Raw genomic sequence first — 15,093 nt, 5'->3', positions numbered from 1 at the left:
ATTTTCCGCAAAATACCGTGCTTGTTGTGCCCTTTTTTCGCCAACTAAATATCTGCATTAAATTTTAAAAAATTGTGGCTAACTTAAACTTAGGAAAACAACAAATCAGATACGAGAAGGACAACATTTCCATGTCAAACTTGCGAAAAATCGCGGCATTTCAGCCTCTTTCCATGTCGCGTTAAATTGAATAGCCCTTCGCTCGAGACGCACTTTTTTACGTTTGACTGCACGGGCGCGATTCCCGGAAAAAAGCGAAACAGTGACGACAGAGAAATACAACACCTGCAACAAAGAAATGGTTCTGTGATTCGCCGTCCTTGTTTCCGCTGCAGAGGTACCTTAAGTCACCCGTGAATGTCAACGCCGACAACGCAGAGGGTAGCCTAGGGAAAAATGAAGAAAATTAAGTGCTTCATAACGCGTGGGAATTTAAGGACTCCTATATGCCATCGTATTCACAATCGTGTGGTTTTAATAAAAATTCATATCACGCCAATATATTTGATTTACAATTTTTAATACTGAAACGCAGTTCATGTCTAAAGGGGACTCCAGCAATAATACCGAAATTTTAATGAGATCAATGTCGAAATACACCCGAAATCGGACTAATCGCTATAATCAGAATAAGATCTAAATCGGAATTATACAATGATAAAGACCACCAGGACAAGATTAATGTTTTTTACCTCCACAAATAGTTCCAACCCTAACCCAAATTCCAACTCCGTCCATTACCCACCTCTAACCCAAAAGCGCGTCGCCAAATTGTGCCATATACTTTTTTTTAATGTTTTGGATATCGAAAACTGTAACGTTTTTCACGTGCATTTTATATTCGAAAAATAGACTCTGGCCCTACCGACTTAATGAATTGTAAATTAATACAGGTTTTATGTTATGGTGCAAAAAGATCTACCCTAAAGTAATAAGAATACATGAATCTTCGAACAAACTAAAAAAAGAAACAATTTTCTCTATCTATATTCATACCATAAAAGAAATTCTTAGTTTGCAGAAAAATGTGACCCTTATTTGTGTTTCATTGCCATTAGCGGTTCAAATTGTTATTGATTTAAACCGCAAAATACGTTCATACGTGTTTTTGATGTAAAAAGGATGATGTGTTTTAAAATTGCAGCTTCCTTTAGTTTAATCGGTTCAAAAGCATTCAATGACACAAATGCACCGTTGGTTTGGGGCAAACTACTTTGAAACAGATTAAGTTGTCCAGCTGTTCTTGCGTTCAGCAGAGCGTTAAACCGAGTTTTTTCTCATCAGGTTTCTTGACACAGTCATTGTTGCGTCACTGCCACAAACAAAACGCTATTTTAAATGCTAAAAGAAGTGGACCGTAGCAAGTACAAGGCAAGAGATCAAATCATTGTTTTCATAGCCACTGAAAACAGGGGAGCCTAAGCACCGCAAAGGCGTTACACGCTAGATTGCACAAACCATCTAGCATAGGTTAATGTTTCTTCCAAGGTGCGCAACTTTTTAAAAGCAAAGTTTCATAAAACCGTGTGTTAAGTAAAATTTTGCTGACTTGGAGAATAAGCTATCTATTAAATTACATAAAAGCTCACCAATAAACCTGTACGAAGTGCATAAACTTCGAAAGAGCGAAAAACAAACAAAAAAATTATACTTAATCCACAACTTTAAAACAAATAAGAGCTAGAATGAAGTGAGAATTGGCCACAATAGGGTTTATTTAGAGCAGGGTGGTCCAAACCCAGGCCCGCGGGTTATATAAGTTACGAACGAATTGCTAGCTGTTCGAATAGTTTGTTTGTGATTACGTTTTGCGAGTTACATTAATAAATTAACCGGGTTCCCAATGCTCAGCAATTCGGTTATAAAGGATGACGAGGAGGCCTAATATTTCGTTTGTGCTAGACCGGCTTTGATGGAATGCGCATGTGCGTCCTATGGCTTTTTGCGAACTCATATGTTATATTTGCGTTTTTCCTGCAGCAGGCAATTGTTTTCCGTCTTTTTAATATGAACTTAACATAGAAAGTACGACTCTATTTAAATTACTTTTTTTGCCACTTTAAACTAATGAACGATAAAACATATCGAAGTTCTGGAAAGTTTTTATACAGGTTTTATGTGTAACTATCCCTAGTAGCCCGACTGTTTCCAAGATGCAATTTCAGCCAAATTAATCTAGATAAAACACTTTTTGCGCGAATCGATAACGTCTTTGTAATCTAGCGATAGCGTAGCCTCTCTGACTTGAATTGTAACAAGATAAGCAACGCGCGGTTCGTTTAGCCCGAGACCGTTTTACATGTTTTTAACCTTCCAGTTATGGGGTCAATGGCTCTCATAAGCCCTTTGCTTAAACATCTCGTGTGTCAAAAAAAATACAAGTCATTTTCAACTTTATCTGCATCTTTAGGCGTTACTTTTTGACTCAATTTTTTGACGTCATTTTTGACGATTTATACCCCGAACAAAGAAACCGTTGATACGCCCTGTCGCCCATACACGCATGAGACGCATGTGGCCTACTATATGTGGCCCGCGATGCTGTCAAGTGTCAACCTTGGACCACCCTGATTTTGAGATTGTTCTCGTGCCATAAACAGCTTAAGGCTGATCTAGGATTTTTGTTTGGGGTCGTGACAAATTTTAATGGTGACGTCATTAAAAAGGTAACCGACAACTGAATTCGAGGATAAAGTTCGTCTGAACTTTGCTCGATATGGTTGCATTGAGCAAGATCCTTTTGGCTTATGGCTTAAAAAATATACTTTAGATAAATTGATATTTTGGAGAGGGACTGAGTCGACGGAAACAAATAAATAAGTTTTGAATTTTTTACATTTGCGTACTTTAAATAAGCAAAATTCAGTTTTACGATCACCCGCGCTCATAGCAGGCCTCAGTGCTGCAGAAACCAGTGTTGTAAACTACTTATTTTGAAATAACTTAAGTCTAAGTCAAGTCATATGTAAAATAACTTAAGTCCAAGTCAAGTCTTTTTGAATAAGGCCCAGTCAAGTCATAATTAAAGCAAGCCGATACCAAGTCAAGTCCATAAAATTACATGTTAAGCAATTAAAATTGGGTAAACTCGTCCATTTATAAGCATTACCTTACTTAAAACAAAATATACCAAAAACGCAATAGGCCTGTACGGCAAGCAAATCGCTTTATGTGCAAAAAATAGGATAAATAGCCCAATTTTACGAAAAAATGGTTAATGAAAACATTTAATGTCAAACCAAGTCATTTGTCTAAAAGACTTAAGTCAAGTCAAGTCATTAGCCATAAGCGACTTAAGTCAAGTCAAGTCAAGTCCATTGAAAACAGTGACTAAAGTGCACTTAAGGTTAACAAGAAACATTTTAAATCATAACCCATTAATTTAAACTCATTTGCTGTCGTAAAAATCACTTTTAATGATGGCCTGGGTTCGCACTCTACTTTTAACTATCGGCACGGATACTTTAATGTAACAGAAGGGATGGTGTAAGTCAATGTTTCTCAACATGTATGTCGAGACGCAAAATTGAATCGCCGACTGCAGAAGTTCACCTGGTTGGATTAATTGAGTTCTGAGCAACATTTATACCCACCATTTAAGAATATTGCATAAGCAATACGATGACGTGGCTCATATTTATCAAATTGGAACTTAGTCATGTCAATTTCCTACGATTGTTCTCTTAAAAAAGTTCAACGAAGAGAATTCGGTCGACGAAGCATCGATAACACTTTATGGACCCTAAATTAATTTTAGCAATCAACACAAGACCAAAAAACTTGAATCATTTCAAACTCAACCGTAATGCATCTTGCTAAAACTTAATCGTAATATTGCTTCTGGTATGCGAAAATTTACAAATAAATTATTATTACTAAATCTCATTAATTAGTAGATGTTTAAAAGTGTTACAAGTACAGCTAAATCCAAATAGCATCTAAATCCAAATAGCTTTGTAAAACGTGCACAGCTGCGCGGCCATTCGACGAGAATTTCTCGCCGGTTAAAATCACTAAATTGGGAATAACTCGAATGACCGCAAAAAATATATTGAAGTGCTTTGTTTCTGAAAAACACACTTAACCATCTGCTTACCTTTTTCACCGTGTGACGGCACATTGCGGTTGAATAGTCAGACGTGGAGTTCATGAAGCAATAGCCTACAATTACATGGAGACAACAAATCCTCCATATATGTGTTCCAAATTCCCCATGGATGCAAAATACATGTTTTAGGTGTTATAGGTAGGCTAAGTGAAATATCCGAAAACAAGAAAACGCGGGGATTAATTTAAACGGGATTGACATTTCGATGACTGAATATTTCGGTCTAGGCTACTTTTGTCCAACCTACAAAATGTGATATAACTAACCTGTCAAGTAGCCTACGCCCTGGGAAAGTTTTTAAGGGCACTATTGGTTTCCAAACTAGAAATGTTACGTTTGCATCAACAATAAAAATAGTTTTACTTAAACAATTTTAAAGGTCATTTTTGTCTTATTAAAAGCAACATTTTAACAGGCGTTATTCGTGATGTAATTCTAGATATACCCCCCGTCACCAATACAAAGAGCGGCACAGTTATTATTAAATTGTAATTAATCTACGGCCCGCAGACAGTTTCTGGTGTTATATGAATGTGGCCCACGGCCACATTCTGCCACAATCCCTCACTACTTGCTTACTACGTCAATTTATAAAGATTGTTAGTTATTCTTTGGCTGTTTGTTTTCTTTGTGTTTATAGATTCTTTGTTTTGGGTTGAAATTATATTTAGAATTTACAAAGATATTTTCCCATGGATTTGCCCAGAAACATAAGTTTGAGAAGGAGTGTCGCGAATTTAACAAGGATTAAATGCCCAAGTACTTTTTCACTCAAATCGGCAAGAATCAGTATTTTCTTTTGAATAACAAAATCCGAATGGTGAAAAACCAATGATTCCGGTTGCACATCAATGATAATAAAGAATGTTTGGTTGTTAAGAGATAAATATACTTCGCTAATAAAAGCATCATCAGTAGGGCGATTATTTTTTGAACTAAAAAAAGAAATTTTGGCCTAAAAATAGATTTTTTTGACAAAATTTTGACCTATTATAAATATATTGATTATTTTAATCAACAAGCATTAGTGTCTTGGCGTCGTCAACAACACGTTTTTGGTGTATTACTGACTATCGGTCGAACACAAATCAGCTATTTTTTCGGGTTTATGTAACCCTATAGTTGAAATTTTTATCATTTCAAAAAGTCAAATAACTATAAATTGCCGAAGAAAACAAAGACGCTGGTTATTTTAGAAAATGTTGTCAAGAGAAAACAGACAGCAAATACTGTTCAATACATTTGTCCAAATCAGAAATAAACAACTGTATAATGCAAAAAACGAAGCTGAGCCTAATGCGATAAACTTGGACAGGGTGGACAATTCCGGAAGCTCGCGTATATATAACACAGTTAAAATGTCGTTGAATATAACTCAAAAAAAAAACTTTTTTAATAAATTTTAACATAACGTCAATTATAAAAAAGCTGATAATAGTTTTTTTAATTTTGTAAACGATTTATGTGCATTTTTAATTGTTTTTGACTTGAAATAATTTTGACAAATTTTTACCTAACGTTTAATTATTTATCTCATAACATCTAAACAAACCGATTTTCGGTGTATAAAGTTGTACTTAGTTTATTCTTTAAGTCGGCAAAAAAGTGTTGCCGTGTTTAACGAGTACAACGTTAGTCGCTATTATGCGACAAAACAGGCAAGCTTTGACAGTACTTAATCCGGCCCGCCAAGTACTTCATTTGGCCATTTCTGGCCCGCCGACCGGAGAAGTTGCCCGCCCCTGCATTATTCCATTGTAAAATATATATGGCTCCGAGTAGGATCTCTAACTCTAACTCTAACGTACACCGAAAAGCCATCGCAGACTCGCCAAATCTGTCGATCTATGATGCAAGCAGAGCAAGCCAGAAAAACAACTAGCCTGCAGTAAGGTTCGAACTCACGGACCTCCGGTCAATCCGGGACCGTCGGTCTACCAACTGAGCTATGCAGGCTCAGAGAGGAGCGAGTCGAGAAACAACGATACGCCAATACTTGCACATTCTGTTAGTACAAGCAACTTCACATTGGGGGATCATCAGTCCGTATCAATCGATGAAAGACACACACACGTGTCTGTCTTTCATCTTACTCTAACGCTATTAGTTTTATACGAACTGAACAATAGAATATACCAAAAGCCGATTATAGTTTCTTTATAATTAGTGTTTCAATAATTTATTTCCGTTGTAAGGTAATATTTAGTATATTTACTTTAAGCATAGTTTCCTTTAACCATTTGAACTGTTTGCAGGCTTCTTGTCAGATTTTAAAGAATAAATAAGGGATTTTAAAGGCCGGACCAGTTTTGGCCTAGCCAGACCTGTTTTAGCGGCTGTCCCAACGCCAAAGACCAGACCAGTTTTGGCGCTTGATCAACCAATTTTGGCGTGACAGGCCTACCATATGTCCCATTTTAGGTGGCTTTTTCTCAAGAAAATATGAATGGTCTTCCGAGGACGCTCAAAAATACCCAAATGTTCTCTTTTTTCGGATTTCGTATTAGTTGCCAATACTTTCAACAATACTTTAAGGCGAGAAGTAGTAATTATTTCTAAAAAAATTAATGTAGCCATGAAACATGCTTAATGGATGGTTTAAAAAACGTTATCCAACAATTTGCCCTACCAGCCCTACCTTGTTAATTGTTATTGCAAACATTGCGTCAGAAAAATTGCAACAGACCCTCACATGTAAAAAGGCCCATTAATTAAGCAAAGGTGTGAGTTTTGTCAGGGTTGCCAGTAAGGATGTTTTTAAGCCAAATTTGAAAATTTCGGCTTTTTTTGAACCTCTGGATCTTATTTGAAAAAAATTAAAACAAAATTTGGCTTTTTTAGGCTTTTTTGTTTTATTTAAAAATTTGTTATGTTAAGAAGAGATCAAAATCAACACACAAAGAGAAAAAATGGCAAAAAAAGTTTACAAAAAAAAAGATTGCTTTAAAAAAAAAGCTGCAAAAAATTGAGAAAAACTGCATTAAAAAGAGAAATTCAATGTGCTATAATGACTATTTATTGCATTTTTTATTAATTTAAGGAAAAACATAGGCTTGTTAGAGTTTGTAGTAGATTTGACTTTTTTGAGTTAAGTTTGGTTTTTTTATTTTTGCTATCTGGCAACCCCGAGTTTTGTAGTCCTACCTTACTATATGAGTGTTACTGTATGGTAGGCTATGTTCTTATTTCTCACAGAAGCTTGTCTACTCTATATCAGGGGCGGGCAAATGTATTCAATGGAAGAGCCATTTGCAGAAAATACAAGCACCAAAGAGCCTCAAAATTATTTCAATGCAAAAACGGTAAATAATGCATGCCAGTCGCAATAATAACATTGTAATATAACAAAACAAAACGGTAATAATCAACACAATAATAATAACGGTTATAGCAAAATAACACGCACAGCATTTATTAATATCAGTTTTGTTGACTAACTCTTTGGACTATATCTAGTGTTACGTCATAAACGAAATGTTGGCCCTAATAAAGAAAAGAAAAAGAGAGAAACGTTTATAAACGCTACTCTTGGTAACCTTTACAATTTTTTTGAAATTTTACGATTCAACTAGAAGAGCCGCAAAAAACATGCCGGAGAGCCGCATGTGGCTCACGAGCCGCAGTTTGCCCACCCCTGCTCTATATCTATACTATAGCATACAGGTAGTACTCAACATAAATTATATGCCGAAAACGAAAACCATTTAACGATCTTTTTTAAAATGGTCATTCCTTTAATTGGCTAAAGTTAAGGGAACCGCAAAGTATCGATGAGTTAATGGAAAAAAAAGCTCTTTCACTATTGTACGTAAAAATTAATAAAAAAAAATTTTTCTTCAAATGCCGCATACCACAACACATATTGTTTGGGTTAGGGTGCGGGTTAGTGTTTGGTTGAGGGTGGGTCAAGTTATTATTAATAATAAACATAATATTACTTGACCCACCCTCACCCAAACGCTAACCCGCACCCTAACCCAAAAAATATGCGTTGTTGTATGCGGTATTATTTTTTTTTTGCATAACTTTTCACGTACAATAGTGAAAGAGCGCCCTAGAATCTTGTAGTCAACGTTACAAAAGAAGACGCAGGGAAACATCAAGACAAAAGACATTTTACAACCGACAAACTGATTCCAGGCAATTATATCCGTTTATTGACGCTTATGCACGGATTCGTGCTCCAAGCATTCAGCAAATACGACTGCAAAACGGCTCCGGGTAATAAATCATTTCCGCTTTCTCGTGTCGCCTTTTCTCTTTCATGCAAACCTTCAACTTATATTATGCGAAAGCTTATATCAATATAATCAGTCTTGTCTAGTTAATATAGTGGGCGGTTGTGTTTGCCCGGCTTCTGGCTGGCTTGCTAAACACCAGCCAACAAAAACTTTGTGGATTTGTAATCAGACTACAGCAATACCTTGAACTCCTTGAAGTAATAGTGAGGTTGATTGGTCGAAATTAGTTTAATGAGACTTGTAATTAACTGCTTGCTTCAGTATAATTAGACTCATTTTGAAGTTGCAAGTCACAGTTAATAAACGGCATTATGAGGTCATGAATGCCATCAACCAATGATACCAAAAAATGGAAATAAGTTATAATTCCTTTGAGAAATGCGATTGAGAAAAGAAAAAAGCAATTTCGTGTAAATATTATATATTTCACGTTAAAGTGTTCTATTCTAACAATAAGGTTATATTGTGCTATGTGTATTTGTATTTCGCAATATCGTTGGTGATTTTTGTAGGTTCTTTGTTGGGTGCACATGATATTTAATATTGTGACGCTGTTTGCTGTCGAAGTTCCATCGATACATGGAGTGTGGGCTACTATTTTGGCTGCGGTAAGTGGGCCTATGATATTTGTTTAGACTCTAGATATTTCTTGCAAATCATACGTTTTCGGAAGCATCAGTGCGCAGTAAGATTCCCAAACAATTGCTGAGATAAATGAAAAGAGTTTCAATTATCTTTATTGCTTTACTTTGTAGTTGGTTAAAAAGATTTGTCGAATAAAATTTACAATATTCCTCTTTAGATTGCTAGTGTCGTAATTGGTGTGTTCCTCACCCTGTAGTGATCGTGACGTCATTGGACCCAACTTTTGACAGCCTAAAGCAAAATATTTACAAAAGCGATCGCGACATTCCCCAGTTTGTCCGATCGGCGACTCATCGACATGTGGTGTCCGGAGGTTAATGTTTCGTTTGCCAAGCATTTGTGTAAGTTTTGTGCATGCATTAGTTTGGTTGCCTGCATTTTTGAGTAAAAGTTGCTAGTTTCATCTCCCCTGACTTACACTTTATTTCTTGAACAATTATATTTTGCTTTGAAAGAATATTTTCCCAGACACAATGCAAAACATTGCAAGAACTGCAACAAGTGTATCCCTGGATTCGATCACCATTGCCCCTGGATCAATAACTGCATTGGTCGACGTAATCACAAGTAAATCGAAATGTGTATAGAATTAATTTTATAAACATTTTCAGAAAACGAAAAATGGAATGTTGCAGCAAATTAAATATACGAAGCACCTGTTTAAATTTAAGAGAGTTTACTAACAAAAAACGCACTATATAGTTTTAATAAAAAATGTAGCATATTCCTAATTTCAATGTTGATTTGTATTATATTTTTTAAGGACCTTCTATGGCTTAGTGATTTTATGGCTAACCGCCAATGTTGTGATGCTTGCATCTTGCATCTTTGTCTTCATCAACAGTTTTTTAAAAAAGAACATATTGGCATCAGGTAAAAACTAAGTAAAATACTGATAAGGCCTTCGTTGGATGTAAAAATATTTTTTGCAACCGTAGTCCAAAATTTTTTTGATGATTAGTAAAGATTTCAGAAAATTGCTTAATATATCTCTACAGATTTATATTGGATGAGCGTTGCCGTACAAATCATATTGGGAAGATCGCCTTGTTGGTAACTGGTTACCTCGTATGCATTGTAAAGTTTCATAGATTTTTACGTGTGCATATTTCGTTCGGCCGATTGTATTATTTTGCTTATTCTAAAAATGCTATGTTTGTATAAGTTTGCTGCAAAATTGTGTCAGGCAATGGTTGATTAATGTCCAACAGTTAAAAGCAATATCCAATTCGGCGAGCGCCATTTGCGCTTTTGTTTTGTTTAAACCGTATCTTAAGCAACGCGTAATTTTATTTGTAAAACATTTTCACCATATAGTAAAGTGTTCGCAATACAAGGTTGTTGGAATTTTGTTGTAAAGGTTTGCAAGACAATAAAATATATTTGCTTTTTCCTTTTAACACCAAGAATAATTAATTAAATCTATTCTATAACGGCACATGTTAAACCAATTTAAATCGTTTGTCTTTCGTCAGGGAGAACCTCACCACTTACCTAGTAAATAAGACATTGGGAAATTATGACGAATATGTGGATGACGTTGAAGAGGGTGGTGCAAATCCCGAGCTGGTAACAGACTTATCCGAGATGCGTTTGGGAGCGAGAATGCGCATCCTCTTTATTCTCAAGGCCACCGCCATCAATTATCTGGAACAACTGACCGATCTGGCCATTGCTCTTTCAGGTAATTACTTTTTGCATTGCTGTGTTTATTTATTGGGAATTCTTTAACCTAGGCTTTGCTTGTTGTGAAACCGACATAGGACTATTAAGTGATATTGGATCTGGCGAATAATTCCGACAGATTAAGGTCGCATCAAACCAAATGGTGAACGCAAATCAAATTATCCGAGATTTTATTTAGGAATATACTATAGCCTTGTTTAAATGATAACATTTCTATACGTTTGCAGTTACTTTGCGGCAGTTTACGAGATTCTTCAACAGGAAGTGCAACCCTGTCACGCCCCTCAGCACAGACCTGAATGTTTAGCTTTCAATTACACACGAATAGCTTGGACTTTCCCTTCTCACCTGCGTTTGGTCCTGCACACATTCTCACCTGTTGGTTATTGGATTGGGCAGCAATTTGACTTTAAGTGGATTTGTGCGATCTTGCTGAGAATTGCCCATTATAAATCAACACTTTTAAACTTTCTTCTGCCCAACGAGATGCCCTTTTAGTCTCATGCTATTTTAGTTGCTTAATTATTTAGAATAGAACGTGAAAACTTTGCTTAAAGAAATTGTAAAACAGTTTGTAATTTATCGCTATAAGTCGCAATTTTTATGTGCTTGCGTTGTTTGATGTACCGAGGTCTATCGCCGTTCTTGGCAGCCTCGGATTTTTATTATTTCTTATCTTTGAAATATTACAATTGAAAGAATATACAATTGAAGAATATGCTCTGAATGAATTGCGAAGTCTTTAGTTAAAAAAATGTTAAGCATAACATTTTTCCGAAATTTGCTACTAACTCAAATAAAGGTCTGGTTTGTCTTTATTGAAATGCATCGATGCATGACATCCATTAAGATAAAAACCTTAATTTTACTAATTTTTAACGGAGATTTTACAATACATTCAGGTCAAACATTTATAACAGGCCGATTTAATGTGTCAAAGAAGGATTGTAACTGTACAGCAGTTGCAATAATGTTTCACTTGTATCCTATTATTGTGCCTCAAGACTTGAGTCTTTGCGTGCACCTACTGTTACGTGGACCATGGGTTGTAAGGCTCTGGGTTAACTCATTGCCTACAAAATATTTTTAACCCCAATGCAAAATATTTAACCAAAACTTGAATAACAGTATACTATACGCGAAATCCAAACACAGTTTTGGTCTACTTTGCAAATGCATTCCTACCCCTTACTTAAGACTATTTTTGCTTTTAAAAAAGTTGATTACCGGTACATATTTGCATAAATCTGGAAATCATTTTAATACAATTTGCCGTATAGTTAAACCTGATTTCCAGATTAAAACTTAGAAAAAAACTGCTACCAAGAATGATTAATATTAAAAAAAAAATAGTTTCTGCAGATTATTCTAATGAGAAAAAGGGTAATATTGCAAGAAACGAGAACCTTTACCCAGAACCTCGTTTTGCTTGTCTGCTAAACTTATTAGTAATTTAATATAAACCAAAAGCGAGAAGGTTTCGTTTGGGTTTTATGACAACAAAATGGAACAAACGACGACAAAACACATGCTACACATTTATAAGCCAAATAATAGAAAAGATAACTTAACATAAGTAAGGAAAGAGTCACGAAAATACTAAAAAAATAAAATATCAGCAGAAAACAACAGCCGCTTTGAATTCTGGTGCCAAGACTTAAAAGTAGGATATGCTACTCCGAATGCCTCAATCAGTTAGTTAACCGATTTAACCCTTTTTACCGCCTCTATTATCAGCACGGTCGAATAATGATTAGAAATCAAATATACCTGTAGGTACATTGCTGTAAGAAATTTGTTTGGCAGTATAGGTCTTTCGTGACGGCGAGGCTTTTGAATGAAGATGAAGAATATAAAAATTGCAAGAAAAGGGGCAAATGGCGCTTACAAAGGTCCCAACGCTACACTCCGCAGCACCATGGTGAAAAGTAAAGTCCGGAGCCAAACGTTTCTCTGAAAAGCGATTCCGGCTGCATTGTGGTCTTCAGTTGCCACTTTCTTCTCACCGCGCGTTGTCACCTTGCTTGGGAGCGCGGGATTCTTCGTCTGCGCGAAGGAGGCTGCTGTTAGTCGCAGACGGCTCGAAGTTTGTCGAACTGCTGGCTGGAATCTCCTTGACCGTCGAAGAAACGGCGGAGGTTTTACCTGATGGCTGTATCTCGTCGCGATTGCTTCTGTCCTTTTTTATCATTACCTGTGCAATTAACGTATACGAAAACATAAGGGCCGGTCTTTGATTGTCGCTTAAGCTTCGAATACAAAGCTATCGAAAAGCAAAACCACAGCAAGCGAGCACTTGGGACGAATTTCTGCTTAAATGATTTTCATAAGGCTTTTTAAATGAATGTTTGGCTTCCATGTAATTTAGTAGTTAATTTCAGTCGTGACAGTAACTATGGAATCGGAATTACTTACTTCCAGCATCGTCGTTAATTCTGTTATAAGGCACTTCTCCACTTCCTTCACCCGAACTTGCGCCCACACAATCGTCTTTATCGTCACCGCACGATTTCGGTACTGAGCTCTTGCATTACATTTTTGTTTTTCCCGCACAAAATAGGGTAGCTATCGCAGGGCTTCTGGATATATCTTCGTGACGTTTACGCCAGTTTGAAGCAATTTTGCTGGGAACCTATAATGTTATACCTATAAGCTAACGATAAGAACTACTGAAGTCGGCGACTCAACCAAATCAAATGTCGACCTAATTTTAGGTCGCGACCCATAGGTTTGGGAACACTACACCAGAGACGTCCAACCCGCGGCCAACTTGATGTTACGTTCGGCTCACCACTTATTCTCACTTTCAGTAGCCTGTATTTAAAACAATGTTTCGACTATCATCAAAAAGTGTAGAACGCGCAGTAGTAGATCTGGGCCTTAACTCATATTTTTTCTGAGCCTATAATCGAGTCTTATGTCGCATTTTAACAGCCATCAAACACTAATTGTGCTGCCGTCTTTGTTAAACAAGATTTTTTTTTCTCTAAATGTGTGTTTTTGCGGACCGTTTTAAGGAAATATATCAGCCCAAAGGCGTCGTACCATGGCATGATACGACAAATAAACTCAATTTTTCGCGCTTCGAACGATAAGACCGAGATTGATATATATTTGGGCAAGAGTTCACTCTAGAAGAGCGGGTGTTTATAAGCTAAGTTGTTTTATGACGTCACGACATGACGTAACTTATGACGTCACTCCCTTTAATTTAATAGGTTTTGTGACCCATAGAAATTTTTAAACTGGCAATGCGGCCCATTATGTTAAAAGGTTGGTCATCCCTGCAGTACACTTAGACGTGCTGTACAGTTAAATAAATGTCCTCTATTTGAATTTTCTTAGACATCCGTGGGAAGATTTCGAAGCCGTCATAATATGTAAAGCTTGCATCACAAGCAAGTTTGATTGCTGAATGAGATGGAAACCTTCGCAGCAATCCATTCCCGTCCGTAAAAGTAATATAGATTTAAAAGGCGTCTTTTTTGTGCATTTTGTATTTAAGTGTACTTTGCCGTAAACCTGTTAGTACGTTAAACAGATAGTTTACAGTCAGCACGAAGCTTATGTAATCGGCCATCAGAATCACAGTATTTTAAGGGTCTGCCTACATATTAGTAGCAATATTATTATAATCTAATAACCCTTAGAAAATTATTAAAATATCTGAAAAATTAAAAATCAACGTTTATTTAATCAATATTCCTTTTGCGCAAACAAACTTTTGAGCATGCCATGCCTAACTATGTAAAATAGAAGTTGTGACGCCATGCTGGAGTAAACCGCTTTTTGACAGATTCGGGTTAGGATAAAGTTCAAGTTCGTTTTAAAAATCCGGTTCACTTCCGGTTCGGCTGGTAAAAATCTAACAAAATACGGTTCGGTTTCGCAAAAAACGGCCCAAACTGGTTGAGAAAGTTCCGGTTCGTGTTTCGTTCGACTTTCTGGTTTTAAGTGCGTAAACAGAATTGTGCCATGAATTGTAAACTCAAATATAAGACTCTTTGCAGATCGCGCAAGATTTTTACCAAGAAAAGCAAGTTTATTATTTATTTGTTTTATAATGTAAATTTATGACATCTCAAAACAGTTTTCATGCTTAGAATGTCGCGATTATTTATTAGGTTGCTGTAAGCCATATTGAGAACTACGGCCCTATAGCTTATAACTTTATGGTTTTGAAACCATTTATTGATATTGTATATATTTCAACAGGGGGACAATGACCAACGTACTTTCTAGTCCAGACCGGGCAACATACGGCCCGCCAATCGATTTAATCCGGCCTGCGGCTTATTTTCCTTAAAATACATAGGCTAAGAAAAACAAGGACGAGTTTCTACATGTTTGGTTGCATCGTAAACACCCTCTTCAGGGACGGATCTAGTCATTCCAAATTCGATTTCTAGGTTG

The sequence above is a fragment of the Ascidiella aspersa genome, chromosome 4 (genome assembly GCF_963924565.1).
Source record: "Ascidiella aspersa chromosome 4, kaAscAspe10.2, whole genome shotgun sequence".
NCBI lineage: Eukaryota > Metazoa > Chordata > Ascidiacea > Phlebobranchia > Ascidiidae > Ascidiella > Ascidiella aspersa.
Note: the sequence above shows the minus strand (reverse complement) of the source record.